Source organism: Lissotriton vulgaris, chromosome 1_1, assembly GCF_964263255.1.
Source record: "Lissotriton vulgaris chromosome 1_1, aLisVul1.2, whole genome shotgun sequence".
In the NCBI taxonomy this organism is placed as follows: domain Eukaryota; kingdom Metazoa; phylum Chordata; class Amphibia; order Caudata; family Salamandridae; genus Lissotriton; species Lissotriton vulgaris.
Window position 1 is genome coordinate 275,780,196 of NC_141685.1, and position 23,609 is coordinate 275,803,804.

Sequence of the window (23,609 nt, forward strand, 5' to 3'; positions counted from 1 at the left end):
GCCGCAACTCTGAGAGACTCTGCTGCTCTGTGGGGGCCCGCGCATTCCAGCGATAGTCAGAGTACAGCTGCAGGGGCTCTAAGAGGTGAAATACAGCCTCATTAACATACAAATGGTCTTTTAAAGACCTGTGAAGTGCTCGGGTGCGGCTGTGTGTGTGTGCCAGGAAGCTGTCTCAGCCCGGGCACACACAAGCAGGGTGAGATGAAGAGGGTGGCAGAGGGAGGTAGAGGAAGGGAGACAGAGGGAGGGAAAAGGAGGGAGACATGGGGAGAGCGAGGGAGGGAGTGAAAGGGAGGGAGAGGGAGAGAGAGAGGGAGGGAGAGCGAGGGAGGGAGGGAAAGGGAGGCAGACACAGACAGAGGGAGGGAAAGGGAGGGAGGTGGAGGGAGGGAGATAGGGAGGGAGGGAAAGGGAAGGAGGGAGAGCGAGGGAGGGAGAGTGAGGGAGAGAGGGAGGGAGGGAGGGAGGGAGGGAGGGAGGGAGGGAGGGAAAGGGAGGCAGACAGAGGGAGAGCGAGGGAGGGAGGGAAAGGGGGAGGGAGAGCGAGGGAGGAAGGGAAAGGGAGGTGGAGCGAGAGGGAGGGAGGCAGAGGGAGGGAGAGGGAGGGAGGCAGAGGGAGAGCGAGGGAGGGAAAGGGAGAAAGACACAGGGAGAGCGAGGGAGGGAAAAGGAGGCAGACAGAGGAAGAGCGAGGGAGGGAAAGGAGAGAGGGAAAGGGAGGCAGACAGGGAGAGCGAGGGAGGGAGGCAGGGAGGGAGGGAAAAAGAGGGAGAGCGAGGGAGGGAAAGGGAGGGAAGGGGAGTGAGAGCGAGGGAGGGAGGGAAAGGGAGGCAGACAGAGGGAAAGCGGGGAGGGAGAGCGAGGGAGGGAGGGATGGGGAGGGAGGCAGACAGAGGGAGAGCGAGGGAGGGAGGAGATGGGAGGCAGACAGAGGGAGAGAGAGGAAGGGAGGGAAAGGGATCCAGACACAGACAGAGCGAGAGCGAGGGAAGGAGGGAAAGGGAGGCAGAGAGAGGGAGACAGAGAAAGGGAGACAAAGAGAGGGAGAGGGAGGCAGAGAGGGAGACAAAGAGAGAGAGAGGGAGGGAAACAGTGGGAGACAGACAGAGGGAGATAAAGAGAGGGAGAGGGAGGGAGGGAGAGGGAGGGAGAAAAACAGAGGGAGAGGGAGGGAGACAGAGAAAGGGAGAGGGAGGGAGACAGAGGGTGACAGGCAGAGGGAGGGAGGAGGGAGGCAGTGGGAGGGAGGAGGGAGGCAGACGGAGGGAGGGAGGCAGACAGAGGGACCGAGGAGGGAGGGGGAGGGCGACAGAGTGAGGAGGGCGAAAGAGTGAGGGAGACAGAGGAGAGGGAGACAGAGAGGGAGAGGGAAGGAGAGAGAGGGAGACAAAGAGGGAGAGGGAAGGAGACAGAGTGAGAGAGGGAGACAGAGAGAGAGAGAGGGAGACCGAGAGAGAGAGAGGGAGACCGAGAGAGAGAGAGGGAGTGAGACAGTCAGAGTGAGTGAGACAGAGGGAGTCAGGGAGTGAGACAGAGGGAGAGGGAGGGAGAGAGGGAGAGAGAGAGAGAGAGAGAGAGAGAGAGAGAGAGAGAGAGAGAGAGAGATGTTTGTATGCCGGGTCTGGTGGCTCAGTGGATGAAGGCGTCCACTGCAGGGACCTGTGTTCAACCTCATGGTCACCGTTTTTTTGTTGCTCTAGCCCCGCTCCCTCCCCCATTGACCCCACCCCCACCGGTGCGGCCCTCAGACACAAACCGCACTGTAAATTTGGCCCCCGAGAGAAAGTTTGTGAGTACCCATGATATAGAGCAATCATAATATATGGAAGAGGGGAAGTAAGAATGTGCATGTATTTGCTGTATGGGAGGGAGGTGGGTGGCAACGCCGGTAAGTGAAATGTATATGTTTGCTGCTCTTTTTATATGCAAAAGTGCAAATAGGTGTATTACAAAAAAAAAAAATAGGGAGGTTTTGAACTTTCAAAAGGATTGATTTTGACAAGTCGAATTCACGTTTTTTTACGCTGCTACAGTCAGGCTACACTGGTAGGCCTGACACCATGTTTGTGCTGCCTTTGTCATAGATGGCACGGTAGGCGGCGCAAGCCCACTTGTAACATTTAGGTGGTGCAAACCCACTTGTGACATTTATCTTAAAGGCTGTGGGTAAACTTTGCACAATTTACTAAGTACTTATAGGTAAATTACATATGTCAATTAGGAGTGTAACAATTTCATCATGTTGAAAGGAAAAGCACAGGTAAGGGGTAAAATACACAGAGTTCTAAAGCCAGTAAAAATATGGGGTCCATCAAAAGGTTTAATCACGCAGAAAACCCATATTTCCCACAGTGCCCATGCCTCTTTGCAGGTGACACAAATATATTTATCATGTCTGCCACACAAGAGTGATTGGAAAAACAATGATTACTTTAATCAAACGTTTCTATGTCACAAAAACAAAATGCAATTTAATAACGACAAAACTAAACGTAAAATAACAAAAAACAGCACCGTAATCTAATCAAAGCCTTATCAAAATAACCAAACACATCAAAATGAATTGTTCTGGTTACTTAACGGATGTGACATTTTTCTAAGTCTTAAGTATTTAAATTTAGATGTTCAGAGTCATGAATGAGGTTAATGTTCTCTATTTTGAAAAACTCTTGTGGATTTTCGCTTTGCTGTCCCACCGCCCACTTACCAGTAAGCCTGCACTGCATAAGATATTGCTGCTAACACGGGGTAAACCCTGGTTAGTACCTCTATTCTCTCTTACACTACACCCCATAGTTCCACACATTACTCCCTCCTCATCTGCCCCAAACATGTACCTTTTTCCATCTTAGCCCACCTAAACTACCCACGCCTGTATTGCACCAACACACTGTTCACTGGTAAAGGGAAAGGGAAAGATATACTCTTAATAAAAGTACAACTAGTTACACATTTTTAAGTTACTCTGCAATCGTTTTTTGCAGTTTTATTATTTGTATGCCTGATTTCTTATGTAGTTTAATTTGCATAGCAATTAATCAGATGCATGAACCACAGTCTTCAGGACCAGGACAGCTACGTTTGAAGCCAAGAGGATCTGGGTTCAACCTGATTCCCACCCCAGCAAAGTATGTGATAATTGGGTAAATCACAATCCGTCCCTGCCTCCCTGTGCCTACTGTGATACACTCCACCAGGGAAACATGAAACCAGGAAAAGAGAATAAATCCGGTCAGAAATTCCCAACCCCATCAAAGAAGTAGTTGTACAGTCTTAGTGAGGGAATTATACCAAATGTTAACTTTAACACACACAATCAAACTATTAAACACACACTCACAACTCATCATGTTCATGAACACACAAGTCTGTAGTATTACATGTTCTAGACCTTGTAGACCTCAACCTCTAGTACAGCCTCAACACAATCTTCCTCACAGAAACATAGCTCACCATCATATCCTCACAAATCCTAGTTGTGCTCCCATCTACCCTACGCCAGTGACGCAATCAACAGAAGCAGAAAGCTTCACGACTATTGAGCATTTCAACAACCCCCCATCGAGCATGACAAGCTTAATACCATCAACCTCAAAAACAAAAGATCTGACACCCTTCCTTCTCCAATGCATCCTGCATATGTCATCCTTCAAACCCAGATCTCTTAAAGACATCCTCAACTACCTTTAGACCTCCTCCTATGAAGAGGATCTATTACCCTAGTTATTTATCAACGCCCTTTTCAGAGACGGCCCCTCATCCCTATTCAACATTGTCAACGCCTTCCTCACTCAAAACATCTTCTCAGAATGTCTAAGAACAAACCGTACCCTCTCAGTTCTGAAAAAAACCACACTGAACTGTAATTACTTTGGCAAGTACTGTACCTTCACTCGCCTATCCTTTTGCAGCAAGATCATCAAAAAAGTAGTCTACGCACAACTCTAACAACACAGCAGCATCACTGATCTCCTTCATGACAAGCGCAACCTTACAAATCATAGACAAGGCCCCCCTGGCCACACATGATGAAGACCCCTGTTTCTGGATACTGAATGGACTTATAGGCCTTCTTTGACTACGTCGACCAAAACAACTTCAACCATACCCTGAAGTTTTTTTATCAGATTCGTAAGCTATTTTCGGCTTCTGCTAAATTTTAGCATAGCACTTAGAAGTAGCGATAGGTTGTTAGGATACTAGGAACGTACCAACCATGTCAGGTCTGTTCATATTGTATTTGGTGGCCATGTCATACATTGCTGCATTTATTTTCTTTTTTTGTGTGGTTACTGTTTGTATTGTATGCAATAGACTTGGGTTTAGAAATAAACATTTTAAAGTGTTATCACATGTTTTTAGTGCAAATTTGGGTGTGTTAAGTCAGGGTGTTAAGAGGGTCTGGAGTTCTGCTGAGTCCCTGAATTCATCTAGCGGGAGTAATCGTAACCAGAGAACACCACCTGGACAGTATTGCTTAGCGGGTTGTATATGGGTCGAAGTCCAAGTGGATTTCTCATTCGTGTTGGTGCACTGAACTTAGTCAATACACCAGGGGGTTAGAAATCATACCTCTGCGGCTCAGCAGGTGATGGGGAGTGGTATGCATTTCATGACAAAAGCATCAAAATACATCTATATACCAGCAACACACAATGGCCCATGAAAGACTCCTCTCCTCTGGACATTCAGGGGCTGATTCACAGAACTAACTTAAGACAAAATACTAAACTAACTACTTTTGGTATTCACAGAAGTTAGGATTTTGTCTTAAGAGAGACTTAAGACAGACTTAAGATAGACTTAGAACAGAATCCTAACTAAAGTCTGTCTTAAGACAAAATTTAGTTCTGTGAATCTGGCCCTCAGTTCCTCACATATGACCCCATCAAAACAAATGTCTCCTGTTCTGCAACAACAAACAACTATATAAACCTGTCTCAAATGCATAAACCTGGATGGATTCAAAGCCCAGCTTTCAACCAACGACAAGTCTTTCAGATTCACCCTTGTCATGAACTTCACTCACTCTTGAGGAACACGTCGCCAACACTTCAAGACAGCTTGATACCAGTTATTTTTCTAAACAAAGTAGGGAGTGGTTGACACAAATCAGTATTCACTGCAGCAACAGGGGCTTCTGCACACACAAAAGCAGGAGGCACATCGCCTTGAACCTGCATAAGAACCGGAACTCATGCTGCTCTGTCTCTGCAGTGCCAGGCACTGCAGGCAGCAGCATGCTTGCAGCAATAGCAGCATCTGTGTCTGAAGGGATATGGTAGACACGTGAAACCAAGATCAGGGGTCATGGAGTGAAGGGGAAGGGGGGGGGGGGGGAATGAAGGATGGTGCACATGAAGGCGTTTAAGAAAGAAGGTGAAGAAGGAGGGCAGAAGAGGACAGGCAGGCTGCAACAAGAGAGAGGGTGGATCTTCAGTATCACGGGGAAGGGAGGAACACAGGGAAGGAGACAAAGAGGGGAAGCACGTGGCTCACGCGCTGACTTCTCAGATGCAATTGCGAGGGGAGGCAATGAGCCCGATGGTGCAAACCACCTTTCGTGACCTCACTTCCCGTCGTGACATCCCTTCCAGTGACAGCGTCCCCCCACTTATTTTACCACTTGTGCCCTGGATGTTAGTTGTTATATTATACATCTCGATGCAATGATGAAAAAAAAATACCAGTCGTACAGATGTTTTAAACCATGTAGCCACGCCCTTGATTACATCGGCCACGCCCCTTTGAGGCAGTTGTTTTTATCCCATTTAAAGCCCTGCTGTCAGCGGTACACGGTGGGAGGAAGCAGGGGATGGAGAAGGGGGAGGAAGCAGGTATGGATCATCCAAAGCCCCTCCATTGTCTCAGCCTGGAGTGGAGTCGAGCACCTGCCTCGGAGGCTCTCTGTACCGGATGTGCACACGGAGGTGGGCCCACGTGCGGCCGGAACTTGTTAACAGATCAACTAATCTCCAGAGCTGCCTCCCAGGAGAGGAGCGTTCCTTCCGGTGTTTACTGGAGCCGCGTGAGGCTCGCGGTACCAGGCCTCGCCTCGGGGCCCCGGTTGTGAGACAGGTTCCAGCGCTTCTCAAGTCTTGTGAGCAGGCAGTGAAGCCCCCTCCACGCGGCCTGCAGGCGGACAACACGTCGAGGCCCAGGATCCGGTGCCCGAGTCACTGGAACACGCAGACGAGCAGGCAGAGCCAGGCCGGGCTCCCAGGCGTACATTAATGCAGCATAGTGCTGAGGTCACCCCCGCAGGCAGGAAACATTCTATTAACCAAGGAGCCAGGACAGACAGGCCGGATTTAATAAGACAGCTCTGCGTTTATAATATGTGTGCACCTGGCTGTATCGCCTTTCATTAGGGTGACCAGATCTTGAGAACAAAAAACCGAGACATTTTGGAAAGAGAGAAGAAGGACTACCATTTTTCATCCACGAAATGGCGCAGAATGACAGCTGTCATCAACATAGGCTCACAGAAGAAGATGCATTGAGAAAATACATAAAAGCAAGATCATAGCTATTAATTCAATCGCTTACTTATAACAACTTCGAACTGGCACAGATTTAGAACAACCAACAAAGCCTCTCACTGTTTTCAGTCTACCCCCTCTAAAAACCAGCGAGGACCTGAGCCAAAATTGCTGAAATCTGCCGGGACAGCTGGTGAAAACCCGGGACTGTCCGGGCAAATCTGGGACATCCGGTCACCCTACTTTTCATTCTCATCCTGCTCACCTCTTAAGACGACCTGCCAGCAGCCAGTACTCACCCCCTTCAGTACAGCACCCTGCCTTAGCCTGCCCCGCCTATCCTAATTCATCTGTTTTGATTCACAAGGGCAGAGCTTAGGGGTGGTTCGCACTCAGCTGGTGGAGCGCCCCCAACCAACCCATCACACTATCACACTGCTTGTCGACCTGTCTTAGCGCAGCAGTAAATAATTGAGGGTACATTATAAGTAGCTTCATCTAAAAAATAAAAAAATGTGAGGTACTTCCACCTTTCACATTTTTAGGTCTCGCCTGTCGATGCGCATGCGCATCGAGCAAGGCGAGAGTATTGGCACTTATCCGCTCTTTATCCACACTGCAAGGAATCGTGGCGATTCCTTGCAGTGCACGAGAAATTTAAGCTCAATGCGCATTCGCATTGAGCTTAAATGCGCGTGCCACATGCCCCCAGCCGCCTGCCTTGCCTACTCTCTCTCACAGCCTCCCCCAGCTCCGCCCCCTCACTACTTGATTGCACGGCCGCTAGGCCGTGCCTCCCCTACTCTCCTCCCCCCTCCTCCTCTCCTCCCCTGCCTGCCTGCCGCTACCAGACGACAACAAACCACAATTTCTAATGTGATAAATGCACGCGTGTGTGCTCTGTGATATTTTTAAGCTGTCGTATATTTGCATTAAAAATGCCATATACACCGGAATGTTATTCGCTCGGTTGGTTCGTGTTAAGCGTTGTACTATTTCCATTAAGGATCAGTATATTTAAATAGAATTAGCGTGGACAATAAATCTCGCACTAAAATGTATGTATGCTGTTGGTCTTCATTTGCATTGACGTTTCAAGCTGCCTGTTTAGCTGAAACCCGCAAAACGTGTATATACAAATAACATCCATGTTAATTCCGTAATTCAGTTTAAAAGTAGTGATCGGTGTTTGTGTTTTAACGTAGCCTATTTCAGGTGGCCAAGGCTAGAGTGAAATGTGCATGTCAATAACGCACTTTAGCGCTGGCTGGTAGCTTTTGCACGTTTCAGATTAAATACGGAGGCCCTGCACTTTTTTTTCGCAGCACCATAATGCTCACTCATATTTACTCTTGTGCTATGACTTTTCTAAAAAATAATAATAATAATAATAATTTCGGTTTATTTCCTACAAAATTAACCGATTGGAACAGAACCGAGCAGAGCTGTGGCATGGGATGAGGGTAAGCGCCCGCGGCCCCCACCTCGGGCGCAATTCTTTCTAATGAGGTCATGGCTGGGACGTCTGCCGATAGTGTTTGCTTTTCTGGGGAAGGGGCGTGCGCATGTCATTTTTTTTTCTTCCTTATTTGTAGTGCATGTGGCCCTGGGAGCGTCCTTGCAGGCCGACGGGAGAATCTCTTACTGTTGGCAATGTTTGTGCCCCCTGCCCACGCTTGCACCCACACACATCCCAGCGATTGGGACCGGTTACATGTTTTCTCCTTCAAACTGTACATTTTCTTGCGGTGGTCTCACTCACGGGCATGTGAATTCCTGTAAAATAAGTGATTTCTGTTTTGCACAGCAGCATTGCATTCCAATAGTCTGTTCTTTTTGTTATATGTGACTTGAGGCTGCAAGGATGACAGGTCTTCTCTGACTGATGTAAAACTGCCCAGTCCCGTCTTGCAGATGTGCGGGGGAGGGGGTGCATTTTCTCGTTTATACTCCATTTCACTAATCCCTCCACAGTTTTGCTAGCTGCAGAAGAGACTACACATTTCTCACAAGTGATACTGCATGCCTCTAACTCTGTTAGACATTGCTATTTTTTTAGTTTTCATAGAAGAGCTTATGGCAATCCTAGAGGGAGCGCTACTATGTCTTTCAACATTTACTATAAACAATCTCTGTACTGCACTTGTCCTATGTTCAGAAAGGTACAGTCATATTTGACTCGCATGATTTCATGGCAGCTTTGCATTCTGGGACGTGTAGTTTTGTCAATTCAAGTTGAATAACTCTTTCTAGTTACAAATCTACTGGACGCTGTTTTCAGCCTTGGTCTTACCACCAGGAGGATATATAACCCGCTGTCCCCTCACCCTCACTCTCACTCATCCTCACTCACCCTCAACACCACACACTCACTCACCCTCACTCACCCTCAACACCTCACCCTCACTCACTCACCCTCAACACCTCACCCTCAACTCCTCACTCACCCTCACTCACTCTCACTCATCCTCACTCAACCACCCTCAACTTCACTCACCCTCAACGCCTCACCCAACACCTCACCTTCACTCACCATCAACATCTCACCCTCACTCACCCACAAAACATCAGCCTCAACCCCTCACCCTCAATCACTCACCCTCAACCATTCACCCTCACTCACCCTCCCTCACCCTCAATTCCTCACCCACACCCTCAACACTTCACCCTAAACACCTCACTCATCCTCAACGCCTCCCCCTCCCCCTCACTCCCGCTCACCCTCACTCACCCTCAACACCTCACCATCACTAACACTCAACACCTCACCCTCACTAACTCTCAATCCCTCAATCACCCTTCCCCTCACTCACCCTCAATACCTCACCCTCACTAACACTGAAACCCTCAATCACCCTCACTCTTACTCTCACTCACACTCTACACCTCAGCCTCACCCTCACTCACTCACCCTCAACACCTCACCCTCACCCCCTCAACCCCTCACCCCCTCACCCTCACCCGCCCTCACCCTCAACCCCTCACCCTCAACACCTCACCCCCTCACCCTCAACTCCTCACCCTCAACACCTCACCCTCACTCACTCTCAACACCTCACCCTCACTCACTCACCCTCAACACCTCACCCTCACTCACTCACAATCAATCACCCTCAACCCCTCACCCTCAACACCTCACCCTCAACACCTCACCCTCAACACCTCACCCTCAACACCTCACCCTCAACCCCTCACCCTCAACCCCTCACCCTCAACCCCTCACCCTCAACCCCTCACCCTCAACCCCTCACCCTCACTCACTCTCACTCACCCTCACTCACCCTCACTCACCCTCAATCACCCTCACTCACCCTCACTCACCCTCACTCACACTCACTCACACTCACTCACACTCACTCACACTCACTCACCCTCACTCACACTCACTCACACTCACTCACACTCACTCACCCTCACTCACCCTCACTCACCCTCACTCACCCTCACTCACCCTCACTCACCCTCACTCACCCTCACTTACCCTCACTCACCCTCAACCCCTCACTCACCCTCACTCATCCTCACTCACCCTCACCCACCCTCAACCCCTCACCCTAACTCACAATCACCCTCACTCACCCTCACTCACTCTCACTCTCACTCACCCTCAACCCCTCACTCACCCTCAACACCTCACTCACCCTCACCCTCACTCACCCTCAACACCTCACCCTCACACAGTGCAATAGGTCTCAGAGGATTTTTAGTTAAAGCTTTTACAATTGTTTATGGCTTTTTTGATTTGTAATTCTTTAGCATTGGCTACAAAAAATAAAAATGCAAAAGATTTACAACAAAAAACCCATAAACAATTCTAAAAGCACTAACTCTAATGCTGCGAGACCTATTGCATTTCCAATGCTTGTTAAAACGTGCAGGAGAAGTGGAAATGGATTGGGATAATTGGTATTAAGCGTTCCTGTCCTATGTAGAGTTTCTTGAGGACGAAGACATGTTGGCTTTGTTGAAACATGGATTCAAGGGGGTGTAAGGCAGAAAGAATTTTAAAAAATGATTTTGTTTGAAGAAAATATGCCTGTGGGGCTAGATGTTTTCGAGTTCGCCCCAAAAAAACAAGAACTTGTGATATGGGAATAATGTTAAGGTAGTGATTGAATGGTATAATTTTTATTACAGGGCGCAGCAACATGAAAATGAATCCATAGATGCGTTCATTGCCACATTGCCTTCACTCGCTACCAAGTGCGACTTTGAGCATATAAACCACAAGCGGGTATCGACAGATCACATTCTAATGAAAATGAAGAATAAAATAAATCAATTAGAAGAAAGAGGAGACTGTGCGCATGTTCAGATTTGACTCTCAGTGCTGCTGCAAACATAGCTAAAGGGATTGCAAATTCAGGGATGTTTGTCCAAGGAATATGGGGTATTCCCACTGAAGCGAATGCAGTAGTGAACAAATAAGTAGATGAAAGGAGTAGGAAGTGGGTTGCCGTTAAAGGATGGAACAGGAAAAGAGGCATTCAATGTCGAAGCTATACTCATTCAGGGAACCTTAAATCTTGTCCGGCTGTAGATAAACTGTTCTATAGATGCAGGAAGGAGGATCATTTTGGAAAACTATCAAGCAAGCCAAGTCAGAGAGTGCACATTTGATTGGTTAGACAGAAGAGTGGAAGTTGCTTAATCCCCAAGTTGTACAGAGTGTGGAAGATGGAGCATATGAAACAAACTACCCTCCACTATAATCAAGGTTGATGGTGAAGACATCTACATGATGGTAGACTCATGCACATTGTATACCACGATAGGCACATGTTGTTCAAGAGCACTAGGACAAGAACACTTTTGAATTTCACAGACGTTTGACCAGGTAGCTACACAGAGCACAAGATAAGCAGGTTAGTTTATCCTTGGGATAATTTAGATTTTAAAGGCACACGTTTTGAAGGGAAGTTGTTTGTTGCAGATTAGGGAGAACTGATCTTGGGTTGGTCACACCAAAAGAACCTGGCATCAAACTGGATCCTAGGGCAGTTCCTGTTGTTTATTCCATTACAAAACAGGCAACTGAAGAAGGAGGAGTGGAGTTTGTGTAGAAATTCAAACAGAAATTTAGTTCAGTATTTGACTATAAACTTGGCTAGTGTGAGGGATTACCCAATCACATCATTGTAAAGGGTGAAACAGTACCCGTTAGACAAAAGGTTAGACATGTATCTAAAAACCATAGTAAATTGAAGGAAATATTGCAGGGCATGTGTAAAAGGAAAATCGTAAAGCCTACAGAGTTGTCACTGTCGGTTTCCCCAGTGGTTTATCATTGTAATGATTCAGGGCTGTTTGGTGATGCATAGAGATACGCAGTTTGACTGAATCAATATGGGTAGACCAACACCATTTAATTAACATTAATGAAATTATCTCGATGTTGGCTGGTGCATTAATATTTTAAACCGTAAATTTGGCATGGTGGTTCTTCATGAAGAATCAAATCATTTGACTGCCTTTATAACTCCAAATGGGTTATTCCAATACAGAAAAATCCTGGTTATCTCCTAATGTCAACATGCAGAGTAATCGTACGCCAAGGACTGGTTTGCCCAACTAAATAAGATGAATTAAATTCCATCTGGTGCCATGTCTGGATCATCTTGTCTGAGGATGTTTAAAGTGGACTTTGTTTCTTCCACCCAGATGTAGTGATGATTGATACATTTTGCTGAACCCTAGATAATTAAGCAGTGCATATTGAACAAGTTTATACAGAGGAGTTGTTCATTGATCATGTTTATCCTAATCCAAATACTGGCCCAAAAAGTGTGACTTGCACCCGTCATTTTGTAAGTCTCAGTCCTCCTGCTAAAAGGCTTTCTTGGTGGCTGACTGCTAACAACTGTTTTTTAGGTGTTTGTGTAATTTAAAATCTGCCTGTATCTTGTAGCTGCTTCAGAGTGTCGGGTGCACAAATGGCAAAACATTTATGCAGTCACTCGAGGTTAACAGAGTGAGCATAGTGCATCAAGGCATTGGTGCTTTCCCGTGGTGCTCTCTCTCTAAGATGCTGAAACATTTCAGGTAGCCACCAAATGCCTGGCTGTGCTCTGGTCTTCATGGGGTAGTGACACGGCAAAAGGTCAAACCAACCGCAAGGGTAGTACATAAGGGTTGTGAGGACTAATGGGTCTTCGGCTGTTGGGGTGAAGGTGTGGGGGGGGCGTGGGGGGAGTAGTTGCAACATTACTGATGGGGACGGGACTGCTCATAAAGTGGCACAACTTTTTGGAGAGTTCCAGAATAAGGCAGGACTTTTGATTTCTTTTTTTGCTCTTGTGTTTTGACCAGTGATTTCCACTATTTAGTCAGTTCGTGTACCTATGCAAGTAATTTCCTTGGGTATATTCACGTTTTCATATGGAACAGCAGTTGTCAGTCTGGGATTCCGACTTTCCATACTGCCTCTGTTTGCGTGTCAGTTCTAGTGCGGTGCCTCTGGTAGAAATGCGCTTGGCTGGGGTGTTCAACGCCTGCTGTATGGTTAGGTTACGTTGGTTGTTGCACATAGGTGGGCTTTTGAATATTTTAGATAGAAAACGCTATTAACTTAATTACCGAAAAGTTATTACTTATCCCCCCGCAGTAATTGGTAGTTACCGCTATCGGTGTTTACCGCAGCGGTAGTATCATAGCGCTAGCAGTAATTGCCCCGCTTGTGGGAGTGAGACTGGCCGAGCCTGCTTTCTTAGACGGGGCACTGGGTGCGTATGTGGGGGGGGGGAACTGCCAGGCGACCTCGCAGTGCTGCACAACTGGACGAATAAGTAATGTCAAATAATTATTCTCCATGACTTTTAATTGATCGCCCGGGGTAGCGAATGCCCATTGATTGGAAAAAAGAAGCGGTGTTGCTTTGCACGGGCTTCCCTGCCTGTTTCTATGGCGATCGAGGTAATTTCCCGTCTGAGGATCTCCGCTGCCCTCTGATTGCACTTCTGCGGTTTCATCCAGCAGTGGCAGGGAAGCGTTAAGACACGATAGCTTCCTCCTCTCTTAAATCGCTTTGATCGAGTGTGAATCAACAATGCACGCTGATTTTGCATTGTTGACATATTCACAAATGTCTCCGTAAGTGCTTTCTCGTTTTCTTCCTCATTAAACAGAGCGCTCTTTAATTACGTGGCTTCTGACACATGCTTTTGCAGGCGGGGAGTATGTGGTTTTTTTGCTAGGAGTCTTGCTGTGGTATTTTGTACAATGTAGTCTAGTGCAGTCTAGTAATAAACCTTAATGTACGTGTCTGCACCTCATACGTCATGAGTGCGATGCCCAGGGGAGGATCCTGGCAAACAGGTTTATCGAGAGACAGAGATAAAAAAGAGAAACGGGCGGGAGAGCCTGGTGGGGGGCGGGAGTGCGAGCGAGGGGAGGAGAATGGAGGGGGAGGCAAGACAGAGGCAAGGAGTGTGGCAAATGGTTGGAGGGAAGCCGGATGGGGCGGGAGAGCCTACGAGAGAAGCACACAGTCCTCGGAAAGTAAAACATGAAAAAAAATGTACATGAAATGAAGGAAATGGCAGAAGACAAAATAGAAACAAGACAGTGGCAGCAAGTCAGTAATTGGAAAAATGTAAAGCGGAAGTAATTAAGTAGTCATCCGGTATGACTCACGAAAGGGCCCGGATTGAAAACAGCTGAAACGTGAACTTCGTAGTGGGTTCGCTTCAGTGCATGTATGACAGGAAATAACATCGTATTTCTACACTGCTAAAAAAAAAAAAGTAGTAAATGAATATCGTGAAAGGTGGGCACAGAGATGTTCAAGCAGGCACAGTGTGGCGAAGAGCAAGTGATGCGTGGTTAATGGCAGCGGGCAAGTGATGCGTGCCTCAGGGCAGGGGGCACTAAAATGTGATGTGAACAAATGCGTGAGTCTGGAAGCAAATACAAAGAAGAGGAATGACTGAGGCGCATTGGTGTGAAGCACATCAAAGGGCTTCTCCTCCCCTAATTAGCCGTTCTGGGGAAACTGAAAGTACGGCCGGCCTGCGGCCGGCCATGAATAATTAGGGGAGGAGAAGCCCTTTGATGTGCTGGGCTGGCTGGCCCTGAATGCGCGTGCATGTTATCACGTGGTTCACGGGCACTGCAAGAAAACCGCGGCTGAAAGCCCTTTGGTTTGACGAGAAAATAGCCGACTTGAATTCTCCCCATTTCCCATTCCTGCGGAATGGTAAAGGCTCGACCTAAAAATGTACATGAAATGAAGGAAATGGCAGAAGACAAAATAGAAACAAGACAGTGGCAGCAAGTCAGTAATTGGAAAAATGTAAAGCGGAAGTAATTAAGTAGTCATCCGGTATGACTCACGAAAGGGCCCGGATTGAAAACAGCTGAAACGTGAACTTCGTAGTGGGTTCGCTTCAGTGCATGTATGACAGGAAATAACATCGTATTTCTACACTGCTAAAAAAAAAAAAGTAGTAAATGAATATCGTGAAAGGTGGGCACAGAGATGTTCAAGCAGGCACAGTGTGGCGAAGAGCAAGTGATGCGTGGTTAATGGCAGCGGGCAAGTGATGCGTGCCTCAGGGCAGGGGGCACTAAAATGTGATGTGAACAAATGCGTGAGTCTGGAAGCAAATACAAAGAAGAGGAATGACTGAGGCGCATTGGTGTGAAGCACATCAAAGGGCTTCTCCTCCCCTAATTAGCCGTTCTGGGGAAACTGAAAGTACGGCCGGCCTGCGGCCGGCCATGAATAATTAGGGGAGGAGAAGCCCTTTGATGTGCTGGGCTGGCTGGCCCTGAATGCGCGTGCATGTTATCACGTGGTTCACGGGCACTGCAAGAAAACCGCGGCTGAAAGCCCTTTGGTTTGACGAGAAAATAGCCGACTTGAATTCTCCCCATTTCCCATTCCTGCGGAATGGTAAAGGCTCGACCTAAAAAACAAACATGATGGTAGAATGCTTGCAAAAGCCTCAGCCACTGGTAAACGCTCTGGTGCGAATTCCAGTCCATCTTTCTCCCACCATAAGATTTCAAACAGAATCATGCCATATACAAATCTGTTTGACCCTGCTCGAAAAAGACCAACCCAGGCCAAACTTGCAGGGCCACATTCTTCCGTATAGAAACAAATAACCCAGACCAGTCTCCTATGCTTCATTAGAGAGGTCTATCTCAAATCCTGTGGCACACTGAGCATGGGACCCGCACCTGTTGTAGGAAGCTGTCTGTCTGTATAGTGTACTAAAAAGAAGTACACTTTGCAGAGCCCAGGGAATCCCCAAATGGTACACAGGTAAAAGCAGATAATTGAAAATGCTCTTTTTGTGGTAGTGTGGGCGAGCAGTTAGGCTTATCCGAGGGTAGTGCTAAGCATTTGTTATGCTCACAGAGGCAATAAATGAGACACACAATCAAGAATAAATCTGAGACCAATTTATAAAAATAAAGGCAATTTCTATGTATTTTTTAAAACCAAGAATACAGTTTTATGCTAAGTACTTTCAGAGTTATGATTTTTCATAGTTTTGAAAATATATCACTTTTGTGTGTAATTACGCACCATAGGAAACAATGGGAGAAAGAAAGACAAATATGTATAAAATCAGGTATTACTTCATGAAGGTCACCTTTTGGCTTCAGGTCGATGTCTGGACCAGGACCAAAGTTCCAGCAGGAGTAGTTTGGTAGCATCCCGGATTGGGCGGGTTTAAAGTACTGAGGGTGTTGGAAACTTGTGCGCCAAGACAAAGGGGGGAGGGGTCAAGTTAAAATGCACTACACAGATGGACTAACAGGTAATTTCGGTGGATCTCCTTGGAAAGAGGAGGCCGCAAGGCCCTCAGGACCACGGGAGCAGGGCTGATTGGTTGGTGCTGGGGCTGGGTGGAGAGCGAACAGGGCAGAAGGGTGTGTTGTGCATCTTGGCAGTCCTTGTGGTTAGGAGCAGACAACTTGGAGAGGCGGAATCAGGAAGTTGGGCCACTCAGGAAGTGGATCTGGGATGTCTCGACGTCCCTCAACGGGTGCTTGCTTCTAGTGCTTCAGGAGTCCAGTGTGGGCTTTTCTTGGTTTTTGCTGTTGGGGGTCTGGTTCCACGGGTATTGGTACGCTGCGGCTCCGGTAGGTACTGGTGCCACTAAACTTGTTGGAGAGGCAGATCTGACCCTCAGGAGCTGTTGTACCGTTTCTTGCTTCCGTGCTGCGTCAAGGTCGTCGGGGACCAGCAAGTCGACAAACCGGGCTTCACAGGATCGGTGCCTGCGGTGTGCAGGGGAGTGAAACCTTCACTCCAAGGGAGCTTCTTGGCGATTTCTTAAAGATTGGAGGTGCTCCAGGGTTCTTGGAGTCGTTGCAGGTGTCAGGACGACACAGCATCAGCGATTGTCGAGGCAGGGTTTGGCACTTTTCTTTCTGCAGCAGGGCTTCTGTTCTCATGTAGCAGGTCTTCTTTTGTCCTTCGGGAGCCACCTAAATACTGAATTTAGGGGTTTTACAAGGGGAGACAGGTAGTAGCCAATGGACTACTTACCTTTCAAGTGTTTACACCCTCTATTGACTACTTTCTGTGGGAAGAGTCCATACCTAGCCCGGATTGGAGGTTTTCTCTCCATCTCAAGATGGTGAAATTTCAGGTGAGGGGTTCACCTTGCCACCCCACTCTAGGGGTGGTGCAGTCTAAGGGGAGACTTGCCTCATCTAACATATTTTCCCACCTTTCCTCCCACTAAATGTGAAGAAGGGAAGGGGGCTCCCACCCACCCCACTATCTGGAGGTTTCTGGGTTAGATTTCAAAGGAGGCATTGCCTTTGAAGCTCCCTGTCCGGGAAGGCCATCCTGTCCTGAAGTAGGTGTGAAACACCCCCACCCAGAACAGGTATTGTTTCTGCCCTCTGAGAGCGCTGGCTCTCATCCCATGAGGTCAGAAACATGTCTGGTGGTGGCAGGCTGGCTGGTGAAAACCAGCCGGAGACCCCACTAGTGTTTGGTTAGGTTTCAGGAGACCCTCTAAAAGTGTCTCCTGTGTGAATGTATTACTAAACCCAACACTGGCGTCAGTGAGGATTTATTAAGCCAAACCATTGGTACCAAACATCTTAGTAATCAGTGAAACCATCATGGAACTAGGAAACTCATGTTGACAAATATTCAGCCCATGTACTCTTTATGGCTTCCCTGTTCACTTACAACATCACAAAACAGAGTGTACATTGTAGGGGAATATCTTTTCAAGCTGATATACCCACACATAGAATATAGCGCACCCTGCCTTAGAGCTAACGGCCTGCATAGGGGTGACTTACCTATATCTTATGGGTGGTATGGCACACAGGGCTGTGTGCCATGTCAACTCTTCTGATTTTCCAGCACTAAGACACGCAGCCTGCAATGGCAGAGTGCATAGCCTTGGTGAAGGGGCCCTGGGGTGGCACAACCGGTCCTGCACCCCCAGAGGACCGTCTTCAGTACCCATACCCCAGGTACCATTTACTAGAGGCTTATAGGGGTAGCTGAAGTTGTGCTAATTGTGGGTCAGTGTTTTACGAAAGAGATCTGGTACTGGGGACCTTGTTAGCAGGGACACACTACGCTTACAGTTCAAAATGACATCAGGCAGAAAGTTGGGGCTCACCATACAAAACGAGACACTTTCCTACACCTGTTCATACCTGTCACACTTACAGTATCTTCCTGACTCACTAGACTGGGTTTGGGGCTAGGGTGAACTTTTTGCTAGGGCTGATTACTTATTGAGGGATTTAATTCAGGCCTCCAAAGACCATGTAATGCTAGATCCAAAATGCATGACCCTTGAGGCAGAGGGCCTCATCATCCTGAGCCCACGGTGGGTCAGGACCTTGCAACCCATGACCCACAGAAAGCATCTACTTAGTAGCAAAATGTTGGGCATTGGTCGTGTCTGCAGCTGGTGAGGAAACAGATCCCACAAGTAATTGTTAGGATTCGGTCCCCAGTCCTCTTTTGATGACCATATCTTCGCCGTCACATGACACGCCAGTTGTATAAAAGGGAGTCCTACCATAGTGTCGTTGCTTGTTATTGCTAACCTGTGGGTTCCCGCTATCTTGGTTCCTGTGAAGCTTGTTGGCTGGTGCAGATTCTCACGGGCTCGTGAGAATCGTTGGAGTATTGCCTTTTTCCTTCTCCCTTTTCCCTTGCCCTGAGTCCCGCTGTTGATACCTACTTGTTCCCTCCCTCCTGTTCCCTAGTCTCCCCTTCCCGTGTACTTCGTAGTTAGTTAGTTAGTGTACTTTCTTTGTTTTTGGTTTCCCCCGTCTCTTGTTAGAGATTCGCCAACGACATCCAGGGGCTCCTGTTTGTCAGACACCTTTTTGGTGTCTTTTTTCTTTTGTACCCGAGACATTGCAAGACAAAAGATTAACGGACGCTAGGTGTTCGCGTTGTAAACACGTCTTGTGGTAACCGTTCCGCCTCGTTATGGGCGGATCTGACGTTTGAGTAGTATCCCGGCTGGGTATTGCCTTTCGGTCATTTCCCGAGAGACGAGTCGTTATCGTTTCTCGGCTCCATAGCTTTTCCCCCTCACACTCCTTTTAGAGGCACAGGGGTTTTTTGTTCATGCCCGTTATTGTGGCATGTTTTTTACCCTGTGAATCCCTACACGCCCAAACCAAACACCCGAATTCCTAGTCCTGTTTTATACAAGAGAAGTCATCTTGGAGTTTTTATACCCCGGACTAGAAACCCCCTCGGAGCAAACCCTGCATTCGTTTCTGGTAAGTGCATGTGTGGTGAACTGCTGGATATGGTCATTCGTTACAGAGGTAGGATTGGGGACTGAAAGGTTATTGTGAGGTGTATCTTTTTGTCTCCCTGTTTATGCAGGTGCGGAAGCGAGGAGGAGCGTGTTATTTTGATCTACGCTCTACAGGGGTGGAAGGTTTGGTGCCTTTGTTTATATTCCACCCCCTTTTCTGGGTCATCGGTTTACTCATCTGTACCATCTAGTGAGTGACCGGTGAGTCGGGGAAGTGGTTGGGACACACCTCGTTCCTGCAGTGTGTGGGTTGGGCAGGAGCCTAACAGAATAACAAGCCCACGTTTAATTACACTGCCCGAACTTGGATGGATGTGGAATCAGGGGCCATGGCAGGGGCAGAAGCCCCCACCATGCTTGATGTAATGGGTGCCCTAGCTGCCTAACAGGCTCAGGTGCAGGACTTACGACAGGAGAACGTAGGATTGAGACAGGAGTTGGGTGCAGTAAGGGCGCGTGAGCACGTACAGCCCAGAGGTCCGACACCCATTATACAGCCGGCTACGTTCCAGTATGGAGGGGCGGGACAGAGTAATCCTGGAGGCGGTACCCCTGTCGCTATCACTGTGACATCCCCTGTTCCTGTTCACCTGGCTCAACCCGAACGATTCTATGGAGACAGTGGGAAATTTGGGATGTTCATGAATCAGTGTCAGTTACACTTTATGTGTAGGCCTGGTGCCTTTCCTGACGATGAGGCAAAGGTAGCCTTTACGCTTTCATATTTGGCTGGTACTGCTGCCCAGTGGGCTATCCCCTTAGTTGAAGGCAAAGATCAGGTGTTGCGTGACTATGATGCTTTCAAGGAGTTGATGCGGGGGTTATTTGCTAAACATGCATTCATGCAAGCCAGTGACTCAGAATTGCTGAAATTGCGACAGGGCAGACAGGACCTACTAACATATATAGCGACCTTCAACCGGTTGATCTCTGAGACTCATTGGCCAGCGGAAAAGCGGACCTCATTGTTTTACCAGGGTCTTAATGATGATTTGAAGGATGTGGTGTCACAGGTAGTGGATACCCCAGAGGAGTGCGCAGCGTTCATAGACCTGGTGGTTAAACTGAACCACCGGCTTTCAGAGCGACGTGGGGATCGTGTACGTTTTCAGGTGTCCTGAGGAAACTTTATAAAAACTGAAGTTAAACCGCCCCTTGGGGAACAGAAGTCTGTACCGGAGCCGATGGAGATAGGGGGAGTAAGGGGGCCACTGACTCCTGAAGAAAGGAAAAGAAGAAGAGATAAGAATTTATGTCTCTATTGTGGACAGGGAGGTCATTTTGCAAGGGAGTGTCCCGTTAAGCCATCAGGCGTAGGGTATGGTAAAAAGGTGGCATATGTACAGGTGGGAAGGTCCCAACTTACTGAGCACGCAAGGGGTCAGTATGAGGTGCTGGGGGCAGTGGATTTGGCGCCCAGACACTTTGTCATTTCTGCCCAGCTATTGTTGGCCGCGCAAAGACGGGTACCAGTATCGGTGCTATTAGATTCGGGTGCCACTGGTAATTTTATTGATATCTCCCTAGCAGATAAGTTGGGTGTTCCTTGTCATTATAAGAAGCAACCGGAGCCCGTACGAGCGATCAACGGAACCGAATTGTCATCAGGGTGCATCACCAGACAGACTGTGCCTCTGCGGTTGTTATGTGAAAATGGACACTCGGAGCGAGTGGTGTTTGATTTGATTGATGCGCCTTCCTTCGGTCTGGTGTTAGGGGTGCCTTGGCTCCAGGAGCACAATCCCAGGATTGATTGGGTGAAGCGCCTAGTAACTCTGGATTCGCATTACTGTTTGAGGCATTGTTATAGCGAGGCCAGTGAGAAGGTCCCTCCGTTGTACTGTGCAGCCATGGAGGAAAGTGGGGTCCCAAGGCAGTATGCGGATTACATCGATGTCTTTGATAAGGGCTACGCACAGAGCTTACCACCACACCGGTCTTTTGACTGTAGGATCGATCTAGTGGAAGGGGTTCCTTTGCCCTGTAGTCGTGTCTATGCACTGTCCGAACCTGAGGAGAAACACCTCAAGGAATACCTGGATGAGATGCTAGAACTGGGGTTCATCCGTCCTTCTTCGCCCGTGTCTTCGGCGATCTTCTTTATACCGAAGAAGGAAGGCACGTTGAGAGCTTGTGTGGATTACAGGACATTAAACAAGGCCACAGTGAAGAACAGGTACCCTCTTCCTCTCATCCCCGTGTTGCTGGATCAGCTCCGCAAGGCCACGGTGTTTACAAAACTGGACTTGCGTGGAGCCTACCATCTGATTCGTGTGCGGCCTGGGGATGAGTGGAAGACGGCTTTTAAAACTAAACATGGTTTGTTTGAATACTGTGTGATGCCGTTTGGCCTGTGCAATGCGCCAGCGGCGTTCCAGTATTTCATTAATGAAGTCCTGAGTGAGTACCTGGATAGAACAATAATTGTGTACTTGGACGACATCCTTATCTTTTCGGAGACAGGAGTAGAACATCACAAGCATGTGCAACAAGTGCTGCAGAAATTGAGGGAACATCGGCTATATGCCAAACTCGGAAAGTGCCAGTTTGATGCGGTAGAGGTGGAATTTTTGGGATTCCTGATATCAGCAGAAGGAATACGGATGGACCCAAAAAAGATACAGGCGATCGTGACCTGGCCTGTACCAACCACGGTGAAGCACATACAGGTACTTCTGGGGTTCGCCAATTTTTACCGGCTATTTATTGCTCGTTTTTCTGATATTGTGGCGCCGATGACTCGGTTGTTGCGAAAGGGGGTTCCTTTTTTGTGGTCCCAGGAGGCTCAGAGTGCCTTCCGGTTGCTGTTGAAGACCTTTACGACCGCTCCTGTGTTGGCCCATCCTGATCCTGCCTTGCCGTTCTATGTAGAGACAGATGCTTCCGCTGGTGCGGTGGGTGGGGTACTGTCGCAGAAGGAGGAGGGCACGGGCCATATGCATCCTATTGCCTATTTCTCGAAAACCTTGTTGCCTGCCGAACGCAATTACACTGTGGCAGAACGTGAGTTGTTGGCCTTGAAACTGTCCTTTGAGGAATGGCGTCACTATCTGTGGGGGGCCAGACATACGATCACAATCTATACGGACCACAAGAATCTGGAGTTTTTTAGATCAGCCCGGGCATTGACGCCAAGACAGATGCGATGGGTTTTGTTTTTCAACGAATATGATTTCATCATAACATACAGACCCGCGGCGCAACAGATCAAATCTGACGCACTGTCTCGGATTCATATTGATCCGGAGGAAGTGAAATCAGGGAAGGAAAGTAGACCTATGATTGATAGTGGTAAGATTGTTGGCGCAGCTTCGGTGGAAGAGTTTGCATCTAAGGTGAAAGACCTATTGCGCAGGATGGATTTGGGCCCATGGTTACAGCTGTCTCAGGTGGTGTTCCGGGATGGGTTGTTATATCAGGGTGATAGGTTGTTTCTTCCACCCGAGCTGAGAGTAAAGGTGGTGGAGTGGTGCCACTCCTCCTCCTTAGTCGCGCATCCTGGAATGGGTAAAACGAAGGAGTTGTGCTTGAGGTGGTTTTGGTGGGAGACCGTACCACAGGATATACAGCGGTATGTGTCAGCTTGTCCTGTTTGTGCCATCAATAAGCCCTCACATAGTAAACCCTCTGGTCTGTTGCAGCCGTTGACGGTTCCTCCTTCTCCTTGGCATACTATCAGTATGGACTTCATCACTGACCTTCCTTTGGTGTCCGGTTTCACAGCCATCCTTGTGGTAGTAGACTTGTTCACCAAGATGGCCCACTTTATACCACTTAAAAAGATTCCGACAGCAAGGGAGATGGCCTTGGAGTTTATGACTTCGGTTGTAAGGTTACATGGGTTACCTACAGCAGTAATATCAGACAGTGGGGCGCAATTTGTGTCCCATTTCTGGACGGAGCTCTATCTGGTGCTCAAGATGGATATACGACTGTCATCTGCGTATCATCCCCAGTCAGACGGGCGGACGGAGCGCACCAACCAGACAATGGAACAATATCTGAGGTGCTTGATTACGTCTCTGTCGTGTGATTGGGTGACGGCGTTACCCATAGCAGAATTCGCTTATAATAATAGTGTACACACGGCCCTGGGAATGACACAGTTCTTTTGTTCTGTGGGATACCATCCTAGAGCCCTAGCTATTCAACCCACTGGGCACATGCCAGCCATTGACGAAGTGTGTAAACGATTGAGTGACATCTGGGAAGCGGCAAGGGGTAGGCTTCAGGAAGCCAAGGCGGCTATGAAAGCACAGGCGGATCGTCATAGGGTCTCGGCCCCTGGTTACAAGGTGGGCGATCAAGTATGGTTGGTTTCACGTAACCTGCGACTACAGGGGTCACGCAA

The 23,609-nt window shown here is 48.1% G+C and overlaps 1 protein-coding gene across 1 annotated transcript in view; it reads right to left on the bottom strand.

Moving 5' to 3' along the window:
* BTBD19 (BTB domain containing 19) overlaps positions 1–23,609 on the bottom strand; it is a 1,094,395-nt gene that overhangs the window by 600,636 nt on the left and 470,150 nt on the right. The gene's annotated exons all lie outside the window — the stretch shown is intronic.